At 44.1% G+C, this 18099-nt stretch overlaps 1 protein-coding gene across 1 annotated transcript in view; it reads left to right on the plus strand.

Annotated features, from left to right (window-relative positions):
* Positions 1 to 18099, plus strand: part of RAB3C (RAB3C, member RAS oncogene family) — a 272461-nt gene that overhangs the window by 248808 nt on the left and 5554 nt on the right. The window lies entirely within an intron of this gene.

An 18099-nucleotide genomic window follows, 5' to 3' on the forward strand; every position in this document is an offset into this window, starting at 1 on the left:
TGAACCCATGCTGATTGCCCCTGAGCATGATCTCCCCTGCAGGCCCCCCACAGATATGCTCCTTGATGATCCTTTCCAAGAGCTTCCCAAGACACGAGGTGAGGCTTACAGGCCTATAATTACTTGGGTCCTCCTTCCTCCCCTTCTTAAAAATAGGGACCACATTAGCCAGTTTCCAATCCCCCGGCACCTGGCCAGATGACCATGAATGCTCATACAGCCGGGCCAAAGGCTCCGTGATGACCCCTGCCAGCTCCCTCAACACCCTTGGGTGGAGGGCATCTGGACCTGCAGATTTAAAAATGTCTAGCCCTTCCAGAAGATCCCTAACTACATCTGCATTGACTGAAGTCTTGATAGAGCTATCCCCGAGATTGTCCCTACCTCTGGTAGGTGGGATATCCCGGTCCTGTTCAGGAAAACAAAGGGAAAGAAACTGTTAAAAATATCATCTTTCTTGTCTGGCGTGGCCACCAGATTACCGTTTGTGTCTTGCAGGGGCCCTACATTGCCGGATGCCCTCTTCTTCCTCCCAATGTACTTGAAAATGACTTTTTGTTGTCCTTAATCCTGGACGGTAGCCTGAGTTCCATCTCTGCCTTGGCCGTCCTAATAGCCCTCCTACACTCCCGGGCCGAGGAGGAGTACTCCTCCTTGGTGACAGCTCCTCCCTTCCACTGGTTGTACACCTCCCTTTTAGTCCTCAGGCATTGTTGAATGCCCTTGCTGATCCAAGAGGGTTTCTGAGCACTCTTACCCGCCTTCCTTCTCTCAGGGACTGTTATCCTTTGGGCCTGGAGGATCGCCCCCTTAAGGTACGACCATCCCTCATGGACTCCCATCTCCTCTACCTTCTGGGCCCTTAGTGCCTCCCCCACTAGTTTCCTAAGCTCATTGAAGTTGGCCCTTCTGAAGTCAAGGGCTTTAGCCTTGTTGTGAGCCCTAGACGCCCTGCATTGGATAGTGAAATCCAGCAGGTGATGATCGTTATTGCCCAGGTGGTCAAGGACCTGGAGTCCCCTCACCAGGTCATCCCCCATGGCCAGGACCAGGTCCAGCAAGGTGTTACCCCTAGTGGGGCTATGCACTTCCTGGATAAGGTGAAGGTCTTGTAATACAGCCAAGAACCTGTGCGATCGGTCAGACCTGGCTGTCTGCTCCTCCCAGCAAATGTCTGGGTAGTGGTAGAGATGTTTATTCTAAGTTCTAAACACATATATTATTAAATTAAAATCATGCAACATATGCACACACTTAAAACATTTACTACATTTACTACAATGTTATGGGTAATGTAATAGATGTTTCTGGAAAGTTTTGAAAAATGCACATTAATTATTGAGTATGCTATGATATATTTATGTTTTTTTCTCTAGTTAAAAAAATCACGTGTTTCTCACAAGTTTGGTACACTAACACAAGTTTGGTACACTGACACTGTTAAAATTTTATCCACAAGAAGCAAAGAATCACAGCTTACAAGAATGGCTCTCACATTTACTGAATGTTTTTTTTTTCTTTGTGTTTCTTTGAGGTTTCTTCTTTGTGATACATTTTTGTCCAATAATTTGACAAAAGCTTAGTAAGGGGTATGACAATGACTGAGCACTTAAACTGAGTAATTGCACGTTCAAATGGACAATTAAACATATTTATGACCATTATATGCACAATTACCCAATTTCTGTTTTCAATCTAGGTAATTGTGCATACAGAATAGGCATACAATTCTGAATGCATTTTTCAGCACGTGGTTGTTCATGTCACTTTAAAACTCAAGTTTTGTGTATATATTCTAAATGTTTTAAGTATGTATTAGTTATTTATTGCAAGTGATGCCATTCTAAGACCATTTAACCTTTAAGGCCCAGGCCCCTAAGGATTGCCATAGGAGCACAATGCCTCTCACAGCTCCCCAAAGAACAGTTGCTGTGTACACAGCCCATTAGAGGAATACAACATGTCCTACCATATGTGTTTAACCATTTTCGAAATGATCCCATTTCTTCCCTGTTCCTCCAAACTCTCCTGTCTATGCAATAGTTAATATATCAGGCATGGAGTTCCTGGGAGGGAGCACAGATGTAAGGGAGTCTTCCAGCTCTAGACTGATAAGCAAAAGTAGCAGTAAGGCTCCTATCAATCTGGCTCTATTTTTGGATTGGTATTGTCCCACTGCTTCTCTTCTGCACCCATTTAAGAGCCAGGCACAATTTATCTCTCACCTTTCATTAAGTCATATATGACTTTGTATGTCATCCTTGCTCCTGTTCCTTGGTTTTTTTCCCTCTTCTTCCTCCTGACCTATTTCTTCATTCCTACCCAATTTCTTTTTCACCACCTACACCCTCCTTTCCTGTGTCACCCTTCTCATGTCAGGCTCTGATTGAATAATAAAGGCAGCTTGTCCCCTCCAACAAAAACCAACCAGCTTGTTTATTTTGTTTTAATTTTGTTTTTGGCTCCAAAATGTGCACGATGGCTCTGCTCAGAATCTGCCAGAGGGAGACAGGACTGCTATTAGGGATGATTAGATTTTTCAAATTAAATCTCATTTAGAATCCCAGTGTGTCCTGAGGCAGAGCTTTAGGCACCACCATATGTTTATACAGTAAGCAGTCCAGCATATGGCCCTGGAACGAAGGCCCTAGCTGAAGCCTATCACTGTCAATTTCCACAACTTGGTGGGAGAAACAGAAATGTCCTTTCTCCAATATATAATTATATATTTAGTATTAAGCAGTCACTGGATAAAATATACACATTGGCGCAGGAACAATCTCTCTCTCAAACTATGGAAATTGACAGTGACATACTGCAACATACTGGGGACCTGGTTTAAGGGCTATATGCCAGACTACATACAGTATAAGCACATGATAGTATCTCAAAGACTTCTCCAGAGCACCCTGGGGTTCTAAATGGGATTTGGAGACAGGGACTCAGATATCCCTCCTCCTAGTTAAGTGCCCTAACAGCTAGATTCCCCAGTTATGCTTATGATCACAACTGCTCTGTCTGAAGCATGAATTATTCCACTCAGAATGGAAGAGCTTTATCAGGGAAGGCTCAGAGGCCACCACCAACTGCACTGTAGCGCATCCTATAGTGTGGCACTAGGGTATTCTGCTGGGAATGGGAGATTTGGGTTTAAGTCCCTGAGAAAGAGGTGGGAACTGGAGCAAGGGTTCCCTCATCATGTGTAAATAGTCATCTCATGGATAAAAGGGGGCACTTCCTGCTGCAATTATTTTGGTGTAGAGCCCAATCAGGTGTGCTTTGAGATTGCCTAGTGTAGTGGTGGTTTAAATTTTGGCCCTGTGAGCCAGATGAGTGCTATGGGGCCAGTCCATGGGCTGGATTGAGTCCTGCACTGCCCACTGTACACCAGCATGGAGCATCATGGCCTTGTGCCACCTCCGCCCAGGTAGAGCCTGATCCAGGCCAGGTGGAAGTAGTGTGAGGTCTCAGGGCCCATCCACGTGTGGGCCTGCACCACCTCAATGTGATGAGGATCAGGCTTCAGGACCTCTGCACCAAGGCTAGAGGGGTACCCCACAGGTCCATGGGGAACACAATGGGGAAGATGACATGGCTCTGGGGGACGGATCTGGCCCGTGTATTGGCCCCTGCAAGTGAATGGTGTGAAGAAATACCTAGTTTGTAGAACCCAATAGGGATTAGGCATAAAACAGGAACCTATATTGCTCAGACACATCAAGCCAGAGGCACTGGACATGTTCAGAAGCAGACCATAGGGGGTTTGAATGTAAAAACTGACATGTTTGGGTAGTTTAGGTGCCTTCAGCATTAGGCAGCAGTTGAAGCTGTATTTTGAGGATGGCAATTTGGATTTAGGCACATAAAGGCTAGGGACAGACATTCAAAAAGCCTGAGACTGAACTGATTCACTCTTTGCAGGTTAGTCTAACCTGGCTAGGCTAAACTGGTTTGTAACCATACAGACATCTCTAGACTGAAAAAGGTCAGGCACATGACTGCAGTGGCTCAGGCTAGAAGCCGGGGAGCACTGGAAAAGCCTTCCCTTCCCTTCTACAGGGCTGAGCTGAGGGGTGCGGGACCAGGCTCTGGCAGGATATTCTGATGTCCTGTCCTGTCTCCCTCCCCGAGCAGCCCAGCAGGTAATGTGTATCACCCATAACTCAGTGTTTATCAACCCATTAAGAAAACAAAGCCTCTCTCCATTAGTTCAAGCTCTTCTTAAACAGCTTTTCCAAAGAAGGACATTACCAGATACCTGTTGATTAGTTCCAAAAAGCCTATCTGCTTTTGTTGTCTCCTACAGCATGGACTGTAGCCAGCACACAGTCTGCTAGCTAATGCTGAGAGGTGCAAGGCAGAGGGGCGGAGGAAATAATCCCTGCTTAGCAGGGAGAAGCCAGGCAGATGCCTGCAGTCTCTGCCAAGCTCCAGCAAGAGAGCAAGGAGGAGGGGCTAGCCCTGCTGTGGAGCAGAGAGCCCTGCCCAGCCCTGAGCCCTGCATGGCTGGAAGCTCGGGGTGTCTGGTTTATCTTAAACCAATAAGGGGTTCAGGACAGACATTGCATAAAATGTTTTGAGTCAAATCACTTCTGTCTGATACTACATTCAACCAGGTTTATCTCAAACCGGTTTCAGCCATTTTCAAACTGGTTTATGTGCCCTGAACATCTGTTCTGTTACAGGTTTAAACCGGTTTCTGATCTCTTAAACCAGTTTATGCATAATGTCTGTCCCTAGCCAAAGAGGGGATAGATGGAACTTACTGCACAACAACAACAGAAAGCCCTATTTTGCTTCTGGAGGTGGCTGAGAGTTTCGGTGTCAAACTTGGGACAGCCAGGGATCTTTACTGCTGACATACAGCAACATTGAACTTAGTGTTAAAAACAAACATAACTAGATTGTACATAAATGTGTTAGCCTTCTCTTTCCTGGCTCCTCTCTTTCTTTGAGCTTAAAATGCTAATGTGCATAGAAAACCAGATAGCACCAGAGAACACTGGAATCTTCTATTTAGTTATAATACATGTGGGGTGTATTATAACTATTATCCACTGTCTTAAAATCTCAAAACCCCCTGCCTGTTTTACTTTTCTGTAGTGGAAAGGTACCATTTCTTTTTCTGATGCAGAGCTCTTTTGTATGTATAGTTGTTTGATGACAAACAGAAGTGAAGGATTTTGTTGTTTGTATAACAAAAAGATTGTGTTCAGGTCTGAATGTGAGGTATTCCTTCAATGTACTCCTTCCAGTCATACCTTGAAGCCATAAAGAAAATCAGAGCAAGCAGAACTTTGATGAGAATCATCTGTACTGAGGAGGCAGAAAAGGAAAAACTCGTTAGTTCTTCGTATCTATGTACTGTAGTATAATTCTTTTACTAAACTGAAAAGTAGCCCTTCCTAAGGGAGAAATTAAAGATGTAGCATTCCCATTAACATTAACCTACATTACAGTTATTACTGTGTCACAGACTATGTCCACAGCAGAGCTGTCCTCACTCAATAACTGTGAAGGTCTGTTTTATTGTGTAGATGGGACCTGTCTTTCAAATCTTATCTCTGAACTGCCTGAGGCTTTCTTGCAGACTGAATATGAAACTCTGGGAAGAATTTTACTTCACTAAAGTACAGCTTGAGACTAACTCTGAGTTACCTTACTGAAGTGCAGAAGAAATTCTATTATCCTTTCTGCATGCATAACTACACCCATTATAGGGAGAGGATCATCCTCCAGATATGTGCCAACATCTCCCTATTCCTATAACTAGAACACTTACATACCCACCGAGCATATTAGAATTGCGTAACTCAGAGTACTTTTAAGGTACACTTTGCTTGTCCACTAAGTGAAATAGAATTCTGCCCTATATAGCTTTATCTCTGGGCTACACTGGCAGGGGGGATGACCCTGCCAAGAGTAGTGATACTTAATAGCACTGCTTTTATGGATGACCCTTCGAAGAGTAGTGATACTTAATAGCACTGCTTTTAAATTATTCTATTCCAGTAATTCCACATGTTTTTCTTTTTTTATACTTTGCATGAGACAGTGAGATCTCCCAAGGCCACCTCTCATCTAACTTTCTAATCCCTTGCTAGGCCTCAAAATATTATGTTCTAATAGCCACCATGGACAGTTATGACAGAAACCACAATTTAAACTCATGTTCACTAGAAAGGTAACTTATAATAGAATATGTCTTTGAGGAGTCATGTTTAATACAACATAGCTGCCAGTATAGAAAGAGACAAGTTGTGTCATACCATTTAGCAGGACTGAGTATGACCATCTAACACAATGTTAAACACAAGCTTATGGCTGTTTGTAGTGACTGTAGAGCTGTGCTATTATCAGTGTATTGGTTGACATGCCTCCTTGAAATCTGTTCTATTTTCTTATGAAGACAAGCTGTTAGATATTGTTCTGTTAATTAACTCCTTTTCTATTACTTCCTGTGGCAAGGCCTAGGCAATGCCTTCTTTTCCCTAGCTTTTACCTATGACATATTATAAGGTGTTCTTGGCATGTCTAGTTTTTGTGCTCTGTAGTTGTGCGTGAAAATTTGAAGTGATGATTTTGGAGGATTCTTTGGTAAATGAACACAGGTGACTGGACTCATTGGTCAAGGAGGTGCTGCTCCGTCCCATGTCCTACGTTCTATGGTTTTCCATATAATCCCTTTCATCTGTTTTCTTCTCTTTCCTATACTTGTCTTTCTCTTCTTTTAGAAGTATAGGTAAACAGTGTTATTAATGAGCATTTATGATCCTCTGAGAAATTAATAAAGGTGAAAGCTGGAGATGGGAGGCAAGGCATCACTTCAGGCTGTTTATATCTTTTAGGGCTACTATTTATACAATTAAAAAATCATGTTAAATCTGTCTGTCGTGGTATTCATAGAGTACATCCTGAATTACATTAGTTTTAATTAAGATTCCAGCTGCTCAGTAGCTTTAAATATTGTAAAATGTTTATTTTTTATTTCATTGCAACCAGCGAGGCAGGAACAGACCTGACATAAATAGGAACCTTTCATCAGATCCTATTCTCATGAAGTCTCAGGAAAGTTGAAAAGAAACAGGGCTAGTTTGGCCAAACCTTGGCTCCTCCATGGTTCAAAGCCTGAGGTTCATTATGTCACTTTTTCATCTCTCCACACAATCCCCAGAAAGCTTGATCAAGCCAGCTCTGGAGTGGGAAGAGTTAGGGCAAGACAGATATTGCACACATGTTACTTTTGTAGCATTATATATGTCCTTATAGCACTACAAAAGGTGAATGGCCATGCTTTCCATATATTTGTAGTGCTACAAAGATGGTGGACCCACCACAAAAAATGTGGATCCATCATAAAGTGGGCAGATCCACCACAAAAAAGTTCCTGTTTCAAACAAGAATGTATTTGTTATGTTACAGGTAATGTGTTAAGTTACATCTATCACTATAGTGGGTCTCAGACCCCCAGCATCCCAGAGTGCTCTGTTTTCCCTCACCTCCTCCAGGGAGCAGTTTACTCCCTGACTGCTCACAGGGAAAAGAGCTACAGCTGTACTCACTGTAGTGACTTTTACAGAGCCTCTGCTGCCCTGTTTAGTGGATCAGCTGTTCAGTAGAGCAGCTCTGTAACAGTCACTGCAGAGAGCGGAACTGCAGCTCTGGTGGCCAAGGCCGTTATACTGCTGCCCCACTCTGCTGAACACCTGATTGGCAGCTGATCAGCTGTTTGGTGGAGCAGGGCAACAGCAGCAAACTTTGTAGGGCTACAAATGAACATGTCTCTGGAGTCTGAAAATAAGAAAAATGTCCAAAGCTAGTTTTAGTGTTTCTTGAGATAGCTGTGGAAAGAGTGGACAGAAGTTTCCTCTGAAATAGGAGGAAAGAAAAAACTGTTTCTCCTGTGCCAAAGTCATTGGATAACTAAGGGGACCAAACTAAAGTTTTGGATAACTAAGTCATTGGATAACTAAGGGGATAACTCCAAAGACTTTAGTCCTTATCATACCAGGGGCTTGGCAGCATAAAGCAACTTGCATTTTATAGTACACCACACTGCAGTACAAAGAGCTACTCCAGCACCCACTGGAGCCTGGCGTGATGGGTCTCAGCTGCTGCTGCTGTCAGCTTTATTAAATTGGTCTTGATGGAAAACAGGTAGAGATAAGGGAGCAAGGTCTAGTGTGGTGTAAGAGGTGTAATGAAGGGAAAGTAGGTAGAGAGGAATGGAGACAGAGGGTGACGAAGGAAAAAAGAGATTTAAGAGCATCCTGTTGTATCATCTTAATGCAACATTCACATACAGGCACTACTCTGCTGATCTTCTATTCCATCCACTGTCACCCGCCCACCTCCCTCTCTGCCTTGTCATCTTTTGTGGTAATCTGAGCTGTAGTGTCTCATCCACATCTGTGATCCAGAACATCACAGGTGGTGGGAACAGGGTGTCCTCTGAGACTGCTGCCTCGCATAGAAAGTCTCTTCTTTCTGTTAACAAGCAGTAGTGGAAAAAAAAAACTTGAACAAAAATCAAACTGGGTAGGTCTGTGGCTCTGCTGCACAGTCATTATGGAAACACAGGTCTCTAAACCTAGTAGAATATTTCAAGTGTGAGTCTAAAGAGGACTCTGGTACAGCTGGCTGCAAAATATTTATAACAAAATGAAAAACAGATTGGATATTTGCACTTTTGACCAAGGTTCCTCCACATATACTTTCTCAGCAAAAAAAGGGGGTGCTTTATGAAATCATGTAGCCAACCTATGTTTTTTTTTCATTTTCAGTTGATTTTATTTTGTTTGTCACTGCCACTCTCCCTCCTAAAGCAGAAGCTGCATGACTACAGCTAAGGTTCTCAGCGAGCATTTCAGCAGGTCTGTATACAGATACACATATAGTAAGCTAGTCCAGGATGTCGCTGCACAATTCTGCTTTGTGCCATCTGGGCATGCCTTTGGGGACAGATCCTATTCAGCCTATTTGGCATGTAAGTATGATCCTATTCCAGTTCGCTTGAGTCCTGGAAAAACCTGAAATGTGGGGCGGAAGGCTATCCCACTGCAATCTCTCCATGTTAGATTAATGGCTGCAAATTGCAGCAACTCCATTGATGTAGCAGCAAGGGCTAGAACCCAAACACGCCTACTGCTAGATGAGACAAATATCTCACTAAGCCACAGTCCTCATTTACCTTCCTTCCAGTCACACACAGCAGTGGCTGTCCAGTGAATCAGTTTCAACAGGAGGGAATGAGGGCAATACCTAGCCCAAACCCTTGTGCTTATAGCATTCTAGTGGGAATGAGAAGATAAGCATTTACCTTACACCCACTTTTTCTTACAACCTCTGGTTGAATCTGGAGCCTAGAATCTGGGTCTCTCAGATCCTTGTCCTCTGTCCTCTAGATTGCTCTCTTCTTTCTCTTTTGTTTTGTATATAGTCTCATCATCAGCCTTCCCCTACATACTATGACAGGTGGGTCATAGTCAACCTCTTTTCCTGTTTTGCTGACACCACCTCCATTGAGATTTCCAAGTGCTTGAAGTTTCATTCTCCCTAATTCTGCCTTTTACCATTCTTCAGTTCCTTGCCTTTTTCCATCTCCTCTTCCCACCCTGAGCTTGGTCCCTTTTGGCCCCCCTCATATGTCCCTTGTTTCTGTTGGTAGCTGGAAAACAGTGCTCCTTCTCTACATATGTCAAATTCTGTCCCTTTCATCAAACCTATTCAAACTGTGGACATAGCTGGGTAGGTTGTATCTACCAAAAGAACATGACTGTTATATGCTATGGAGATCAGCAAGACATGGAGCATGGGCAACTAGTGCCTCTTGAGTTGGGGGGGGGCACTTGCCCCCCCAGTGGCCAGTCATTGATTGAGTGGGTTCCCCCATGGCCTATCCCACTGACATACAAGTGGCAGTGGCACACCACTGGCACTTCCATGCATGCTGCTGACACTTCCAGGACAGCGCTAGCACTTCCGGGTGAGCCCCCACTCCCCGGCCGGTGCTCTCAAGGGGAGCACCAGTGCTCTTGCCTGCCACCCCTGCCTGGGAATGCTGGCTGATAGGAGGTGCACCAGCACTCTCAGGGGGTGCACATGCACCCCCATGCACCCCCTACATGACACCACTGACATGGGGTACCCTTCTTCTCTGTGTGCTTTCTCTGTTTGCTACATTAGATGAGAAGCTGAATGGTGGATAGATGCTCCCATGCTCCATACCCCATGAGGTCAAGGGAGATGAAACAACTGATCTTTGGTTGTTTTAGATACCTGTTTTGCCTCTTAAAAAAGTACTGATAGCCTGTTCTTCTACATCAGTTGGCTTTTTTTTAGCTCCATTGCAAATATGGAATAAATTCTCCCCAAGTCAAAGGCCTGATTTTTATACCAGTGTAATAGGATATATCTCTACTGTGATCCAAAGGTATGGCTGCAGAATATTCACTAGTTTCAGCATGGGCTTTATTATGTTTAACAGCTGGACTGATGTAGAAGATGCTGCTGCAGCTGGACTACTATAGAACTCAGACTAACCTAGCTTAAGTATATCTACAAAAGCTGCACTCACACCCTTGTACTACAGTAGAGACCTGCCTGAGAACAGAATCTGTCTTGTGCTCTCTGACCAAATCAGTCAATTTGGAATGGACCTCTTCCTCCAACTTTCTGTAAACTAGACACTAGCAATTGTGAAAAAAAATCATTATACTAAAGGATTACCAATGGCCCAGTGCCCAGATATGTGCTGCCAAGCATCATTCTAGTTCCAGGATAGGTGCTGAACATGTAGAAAATCCTCTTCTTCCACCCACTTGCCAATGGATCTGAACAATCATCAGCTGTGTGAAACTCCCAGGAAGCATTAAAAGCTTCCAGCAAGCAAGAAAATATACACCAGTCATAGTACCACCTCTCCATTTATTCTGTCCTTATGTTTTGAAATAATGGAATAGTGTTGTTAAATTAATCAAACTAACATGAGCAATCCTAAAGTCCAAATTATTTATAATACCTCTTGTTACTCCTCATCATTGTGTTTTCCAGAAGGAAGAGCAAGGGGAAAATATTTAAACCAATGCATGGAGTTTGGCCACACATCTCTCATTGATACTATGAATGTTGTATGAACAGTTCCCAGTGCACTGCCCTGTACCCTCAGATGTGCAGTAACTAAGGACATTTACAGAAATTATGTTTCTCTAGGTTTATTCTGGACTACAGCTGTCACTATTTCCACATTGGCATCTGTAGTCTAAATTAAAATTGGCTCCAGTATGAATTAACTAATCCTCATTGAATGAGGATTAGAGTTAATGCAGACTAGAGTAGTCCGAACTAGGCAATTTAAACTGTATTAATTAACATGTAATATGAGTCCTTAGGAACTTGGCAGATAAGCATTGCAAATATCAATCCCAACAAGGAAAACTTTGGATTTCTGCAGCACAACAACAGAGGCTATCAGGCACAAAGAAACACCTTTACAAAGTCAAATGTGCCAACAACATCTCACCATGACTAAATATCAGCTGCAGGTCAATTGCACCCATTATGGCTTCTGGACCAGCACTTTCGGTAACTGTCAGCCAGTGACCAGAGAGCCAGCAAGCAAGGGCTGTAAACAGGGTAAGCAGTTTGCAGGCAGTTTGCAGGCTAGTTCCGAGGCCAGTTTGTGGGCCCTTCCCTCCCTTTTTTGAGGGGCAAATCTTTTGGCTTGGTGTGAGAAGCAGGGAAAAAAAGGAAAACTTTGGGGCCAATGAGAAATAAGCAGGCCAGTTCCAGGCGAGGTTGCTAGGGAAGGTCTGCTTGGAAGAAGAGCAGTAAGAGAGAGAAGGCAGACTAAGAGACACAGGGAAATGGCTGGAGAACATCACAATGCCAGAGCCACTGCCACTGCCTGTGCTTGCACCTTTGAGGCTTCTGTCCAGGTAGGACCACTCACCATTGCTGTTTCCACCCAGGTCCAGGTTTGGCACTGTGGGGACTGCAGCCTGCAGGTTCCTTCCAGTGATGGACAGGTCAGAAAGTGCCTGTGGTGTGAGCAGTGCCTCCTGGAGGTGTCTCTAAGGGAACAGGCAAGAGAACTACAGGAGGAGGTGGTGAGGCTCCAAAGCATCCTTTGTCATGAGGCATTTATTGATCTGATGCTGAAGAAATGCCAAGTGCAGCACTAAAGAAGAGAGAGGAAATGGAAACCCAAGAGGGTGGAAGCTGGAGGCTTGTGACTTCTGGCAGCAAGCCAAGATCCTCACCTCCACCTGCAGTCATTCATTCCTAGCAGCAGAGAGGGAGGAGCACATTCCATTGATGGAGGAAGACAGGCCAGGCCAGGCCTTAACAAGTTAGGAAGGACTGAGACAACCACCACCAAGCAGAAGTTATGGGTAATGGTGGTTGGAGACTCCCTTCTGCGGGGGATGAAGGGGGCCATCTGCTGACCTGACCTGTTGTCTCAGGAGGTCTGCTGCTTGCCCATAATGGATCTGAGATGTCATGGAGAGAATACTGAGGTTCATCCAACCCTCTGACTACTACTCCATGCTGTTCATTCATGTGGGCACAAATGATACTTCCAGGGGAGGCCCTAAGCAAATAAAAAAGTGACTACAGGGCTCTGGGTGCAAGGGTGAGGGGGTCTGAGGCTCAGGTTGTGTTCTTATTGATCCTTCTGATCAAGCTAGAGGGGCCGAGCAGGAGCAGGTGCATCCTGCATGTCAACACCTGGCTGTGCAGGTGGTGTTGCCAGCAGGGATTTTGCTCCTTTGACCATGGGATGTTGTTCCAAGAAGAAGGATTGTTGGTAACAGATGGGATCTACCTGATGAAGAGAGGGAAGAGTATCTTCACAGACAGACCTGCTAATCTAGTGTGGAGGGCTTTAAATTAGGTTTGCCAGGGAATGGAGACCAAAGCCCTGAGGTAAGTGGGGAAGCAGGAGACCTGGAGGAAGAGTGAGCAGAAAGGGCAAGGGAGGTACTCTCATACTTCCTGAGAAATCAGGACAATCAACTAGTTACCTCAGGTGCCTGTACCCAAATGCACAGAGCATGGGAAACAAACAGGAAGAATTGAAAGTACTCACACGGTCACAGCACTATGACGTGATTGGAATAACAGAGACTTGGTGGGATAGCTTGCATGATTGGAGCACTGTCACGGAAGGGTACAAACTGTTTAGGAAGGACAGGTAAGGGAGAAGAGGAGGAGGAGTTGCACTTTATGTAAAAGAGCCATACAATTGCTCAGAACTCCAGTATAAAGCTGGAGATCGGCCTGTTTAGAGTCTCTGGGTTAGGGTCAAAGGGGAGAGTAACTAGGGTGATGTCATGGTGAGGTCTTCTATAGACCACCAGACCAGGAGGAAGTGGTGGATGAGACTTTCTTCAAACAGCTAGTGGAAGTTTCCCAGTCACAGGCCCTGCTTCTCATGGAGGACTTCAATGACCCTGTCATCTGCTGGGAGGTCATTACAGCAGGGCACAGGCAATCCAAGAAGCTTTTGAAGAGTATTGGGGCAACTTCCTGGTGCAAGTGCTGGAGTGGCCAACTATGAGCCATGCCTTTCTTGACCTGCTGCTCACAAACAGGGAAGAATTGATGGGTAATGTAGTGGATGGCAACTTGGGCAGCAATGACCACGAGATGATTGAGTTCAGGATCCTGAGGAAAGGAAGGATGGAAAGAGCAGCAGAGTAAGAACCCGGGACATCAGAAAATCAGACTTCAACTCACTCAGAAACCTGATGGGTAACATCCCCTGGGAAGCCCGTCTGAGGAGGAGAGGAGTCCAGGAGAGCTGAATGTACTTTAAAGAATCCTTACTGAGAGTGCAAGAACAAACCATCCTCATGTGCAAGAAGACTAGCAAGTATGGCAGAAGACAAGCTTGGCTTAGCAGGGAACTCTTCAGTAAACTAAATCACAAACAGGAAGCTTATAAGAAGTGGAAACTTGGACAAATACCTGGGAAAGATTATAAAATCATTGCTCAGGCATGCAGGGATGAAGTCAGGAAAGCCAAAGTGCATTTGGAGTTGTAGTTAGCAAGGGATGTGAAGGGTAACAAGAAGGGTTTCTACAAGTATGTCGGTAGCAAGAGGAGGATCAGGGAAAGTGTAGGTCCCTTACTGAATGGGGAGGCAACCTTGTGATAGAGGATGCAGAAAATGCTGAAGTGCTCAATGCCTTTTTTGCCTCAGTCTTCACAGGCCAGGTCAGCTCTCAGACTATTCTCACCAGGTAGCAGAGTTTAGGGAGGAGGTGAGCAGTCAACAGGGGTGGAAGAACAAGTTAGGGACTACTTAGAAAAGCTGGACATGTACAAGTCCCTGGGGCCAGATGGGATGCACCCGAGGATGGTGAGGGAGTTGGCTGATGTGACTGCAGAGCCATTGGCCATCATCTTTGAAAATGCATGGCGATCAGGAGAGGTCCCAGATGATTGGAAAAGGGCAAACATAGTGCCCATATTTAAGAGAGGAACAAGGAGGATCCAGGGAACTACAGACCAGTCAGCCTCAGCTTAGTCCCTGGAAAAATCATGGAGCAGATCCTCAAGGAATCCATTTCTAAGTACTTGGAGGAGAAGAAGACGATTAGGAACAGCCAGCATGGATCCACTTGGGGCAAGTCATGCCTGACCAACCTGATTCACCTTCTGTGATGAAGTGACTGGCTCTGTGGATGTGGGGAGACCAGTGAATGTGGTGTACCTTGATTTTAGCAAGACTTTTGATACCGTCTCCCACAGCATTCTTGCAAGCAAGCTAAGGAAGTATGGGCTTGATGAATGGACTGTAAGATGGATAGAAAACTGGTTGGTGCATCGGGCTCAGAGAGTAGTAATCAATGGCTCAATGTCTAGTTGGCAGCTGATATCAATTGGAGTGGCCCAGGGGTTGGTCCTAGGTCCACGTCTGTTCAATGTCTTCATCAACGACCTGGAAGATGGCATAGAGTAGGGGTGGGCAAAATGCAGCCCACAGGCCAGATGTAACCCACCAGGTCATTCTATTCGGCCTGCAGGGCCCCTAAAATATTTAGAAAATTAATATTTATCTGCCTCTGGCTGCCTGTCATGTGGCCCTCGACAGTTTCCCAAAACTCAGTAAGCAGCCCTCCACCTGGCATAGAGTGCATCATCAGCAAGTTTGCAGATGACACCAAGCTCGGGGAGTAGTAGATACACCGGAGGGTAGGGCTAGGATTCAAAGTGACTTAGGCAAAGTAGAGGATTGGGCCAAAAGAAATCTCATAAGGTTCAACAAGTACAAATCTAAAGTCCTGCACTTAGGGGAGAACAATCCCGTGCACCAGTCCAGGCTAGACAGCAGCTCTTCAGAAAAAGACCTGGGGGTTACAATAAACAATAAGCTGAATGAGCCAGCAGTGTGCCCTTGTTGCCAAGAAGGCTAGCGGTAAACTGGGCTGTATTGGTAGGTGTGTTGCTAGTAGGTCAATGGAAGTGATTATTTCCCTCCATTCAGCACTGGTGAGGCTACATCTGGAGTACTGTGTCCAGTTTTAGGCACCCCACTACAGAAAGGATGTGGACAAATTGGAGAGAGTCCAGCGGAGGGCAACAAAAATGGTGAGAGGGTTGGGGGACATGACTTATGAGGAAAGACTGAGGGAACTGGGCTTATTTAGTCTAGAAAAGAGGAGTCTGAAAGGGGATTTAATAGCAGCCATTAACTACCTAAAGGGGGATTTGAAAGAGGATGGAGCTAGACTTTTCTCAGTGGTGGCAGATGACAGAACAAGGAGCAAAGTGTCAGGTTGCAGCAAGGGAAGTTTAGGTTAGGTATTAGGAAGAATTTTCTCACTAGAAGGGAAGTAAAACACTGGAACAGGTTACCTAGGGAGGTGGTGGAATCCCCTTTCTTGGAGGTTTTCAAAACCCAGATAGACAAAGCTTTGGCTGGGATTATATAGTTGGGGATGGTGCTGCTTTGAGCAGGGATTTGGAATAGATGATCTCCTGAGGTCTCATCCAACCCTAACTTCCTATGATTCTATGATTGCAACAATGTAGCCATGGTTAAAGAGGCTTATTATCACATCCATTACTTCCAAGCATAAGTGCGCACAGAGTCTGCGAATTGGGTCTAAGTGGCTGCCAAGTGCATAAACTGTGTATAGCCAAGGCCTCCTGCCATGATAGTCAATGATCATCTATTAACCCTTAATTCAAAATGAAATTTGATTCAAACTGTGTGATGCAGATCAGTTAACACAGTTTAAAAAATGGTGAGTATGTCTTCAAACCGTCTAAATTACTAACACACATAAGACTGGGACTCATGTGTTCCTCCTTTGCAGTGACTCCTAGGTAATATAGGCATTAATAATATACATCTTCTGTAAAATACAAATGTTTAGACTATCCAAAACAGAGTTCTTAGAATAATTATTGAACCTCATACTGCATGGTTGGATGTCACTCTAACTAGTTTCCACAGCAAATCTGCTCTCACTTGTAGGCAAGGAAAAGTAAGATTTAAGTGACTACTCCATTGAATACGTTGATTTCCTATCCATATCCATGCCTGTTCAGATGCCTGACCACACAATACTAGCTTTCCTGTTTAAATGGAGTCCCAAACACATGACACTGAACACGAGATGCTGTTTTAAATATTCAAGTAGCCTTGGCAATAAAAGATGAAACTGCTCAATAGAAAACACACACCATATATAAAAGCAGCATCTGTCTACTAATACTGCCATTGGGCAATGCCATGGGCAAAACAGAATGCGAATATAAATATTGCCAGACAAAATAGTTAACACATTTTGCATTCTCTTCTAGGAAAAATATACTGCTTTCCTTGCATGCTTAACATCACAGTAGTCACTAACACTGGTTATGAGTGAAATGCCTGACATTTTCGTCCTGTTTTTTTCCTAACAGCAAATTAAGGATACTTGTAGGTCATTCACTACAGTGAACCAAAATGGTCTAGAATGCGTTGTGACTGCCAGTTAACTATTATAGGATTAACAATGGGTTTGTTGTTTTGAGAACTGTCTGAATAGTAAATTCTTCATTCCGAATCAGGAATTGGGAGGAGACAGTTAATGGAAAATGGGTGAACTGTCCAGTGGTCAGTATGCTAGCTGTGAGTAAAGCTGCAACATAGGGGAAAAGTTTCAGTTCTGTCAGGCAGGTGGAAGAATGGGAAAATCCATCAGGTGGTGTGGGGAGCCTCTGTGTTTACCATTCAGGAGGTTACATACCAGACGAAGCTGATCTGAGAGCTAAAGAGGAGAAACAGAACAGAGGAAAAAAGAGAAGAGAGCATGCTGTGCTACAGAAAAAAATGTGCCCTCTTACTATGAGCCCTGTGCTGCTGAGATCAAACATATTTCCAGTGTGCTGCATTAGCAGTACCTCATTGGGACAAAAAAGTTAAAACACTGTCACATGTAATTTTTTAATTTAACTTTGAATTTTTATCATCAAAATATTTTTTCCATTTTAGAATTATTCAACAAATTGGGAGAAGTTGTCCTTGATTTGTTTAGTTTCTTCCTGATTCCATCCATTTTCAGTTTTCTGGTTTGGCACTAGGGATAATGCTTACTGTTCAGTGATGGCATGCTGATAATGTCTGTTACCGGTGAAATAAATACTCATTGGTTCACAGTAGTTAGAGATGGAAAACAACAACTGGAGTAATTGAGTCTCATTTCCCTTTCTTTCCTGTTTGTCCCTTCTGAACAAACTATACCCATCCATATTGATAGTCCACTTGTGTGAACTATCCCATTAAGTCTCAGTTATCCTAATTTAATGATAATTTGGCTCTGTACTAGAACTTCCTATTGTTCCTGCTTAGATCCCATGTTTTTTGCATTAGTAAATAGACATTTGAGATGACTTGCAGATTTCCCCACTAATATCCTTTGTATGGCCTTATTAAGATTTCTAATATTTCCTTCTATTTCAAGGCCTTCATGCAAGTTGACTTGGTTTTTGTTTTGTTTTTCTTTTTTTACTTACCTGTGGGCTTGGGTCACCAGTCCATAACAAACCTAGTTTAGCAAGGCTTAGTTTAGCAAGACTTGTGAACAAAGATACTCTTTCCA

The sequence above is a fragment of the Alligator sinensis genome, unplaced genomic scaffold, assembly GCF_000455745.1.
Source record: "Alligator sinensis unplaced genomic scaffold, ASM45574v1 scaffold123_1, whole genome shotgun sequence".
Taxonomy (NCBI): domain Eukaryota; kingdom Metazoa; phylum Chordata; order Crocodylia; family Alligatoridae; genus Alligator; species Alligator sinensis.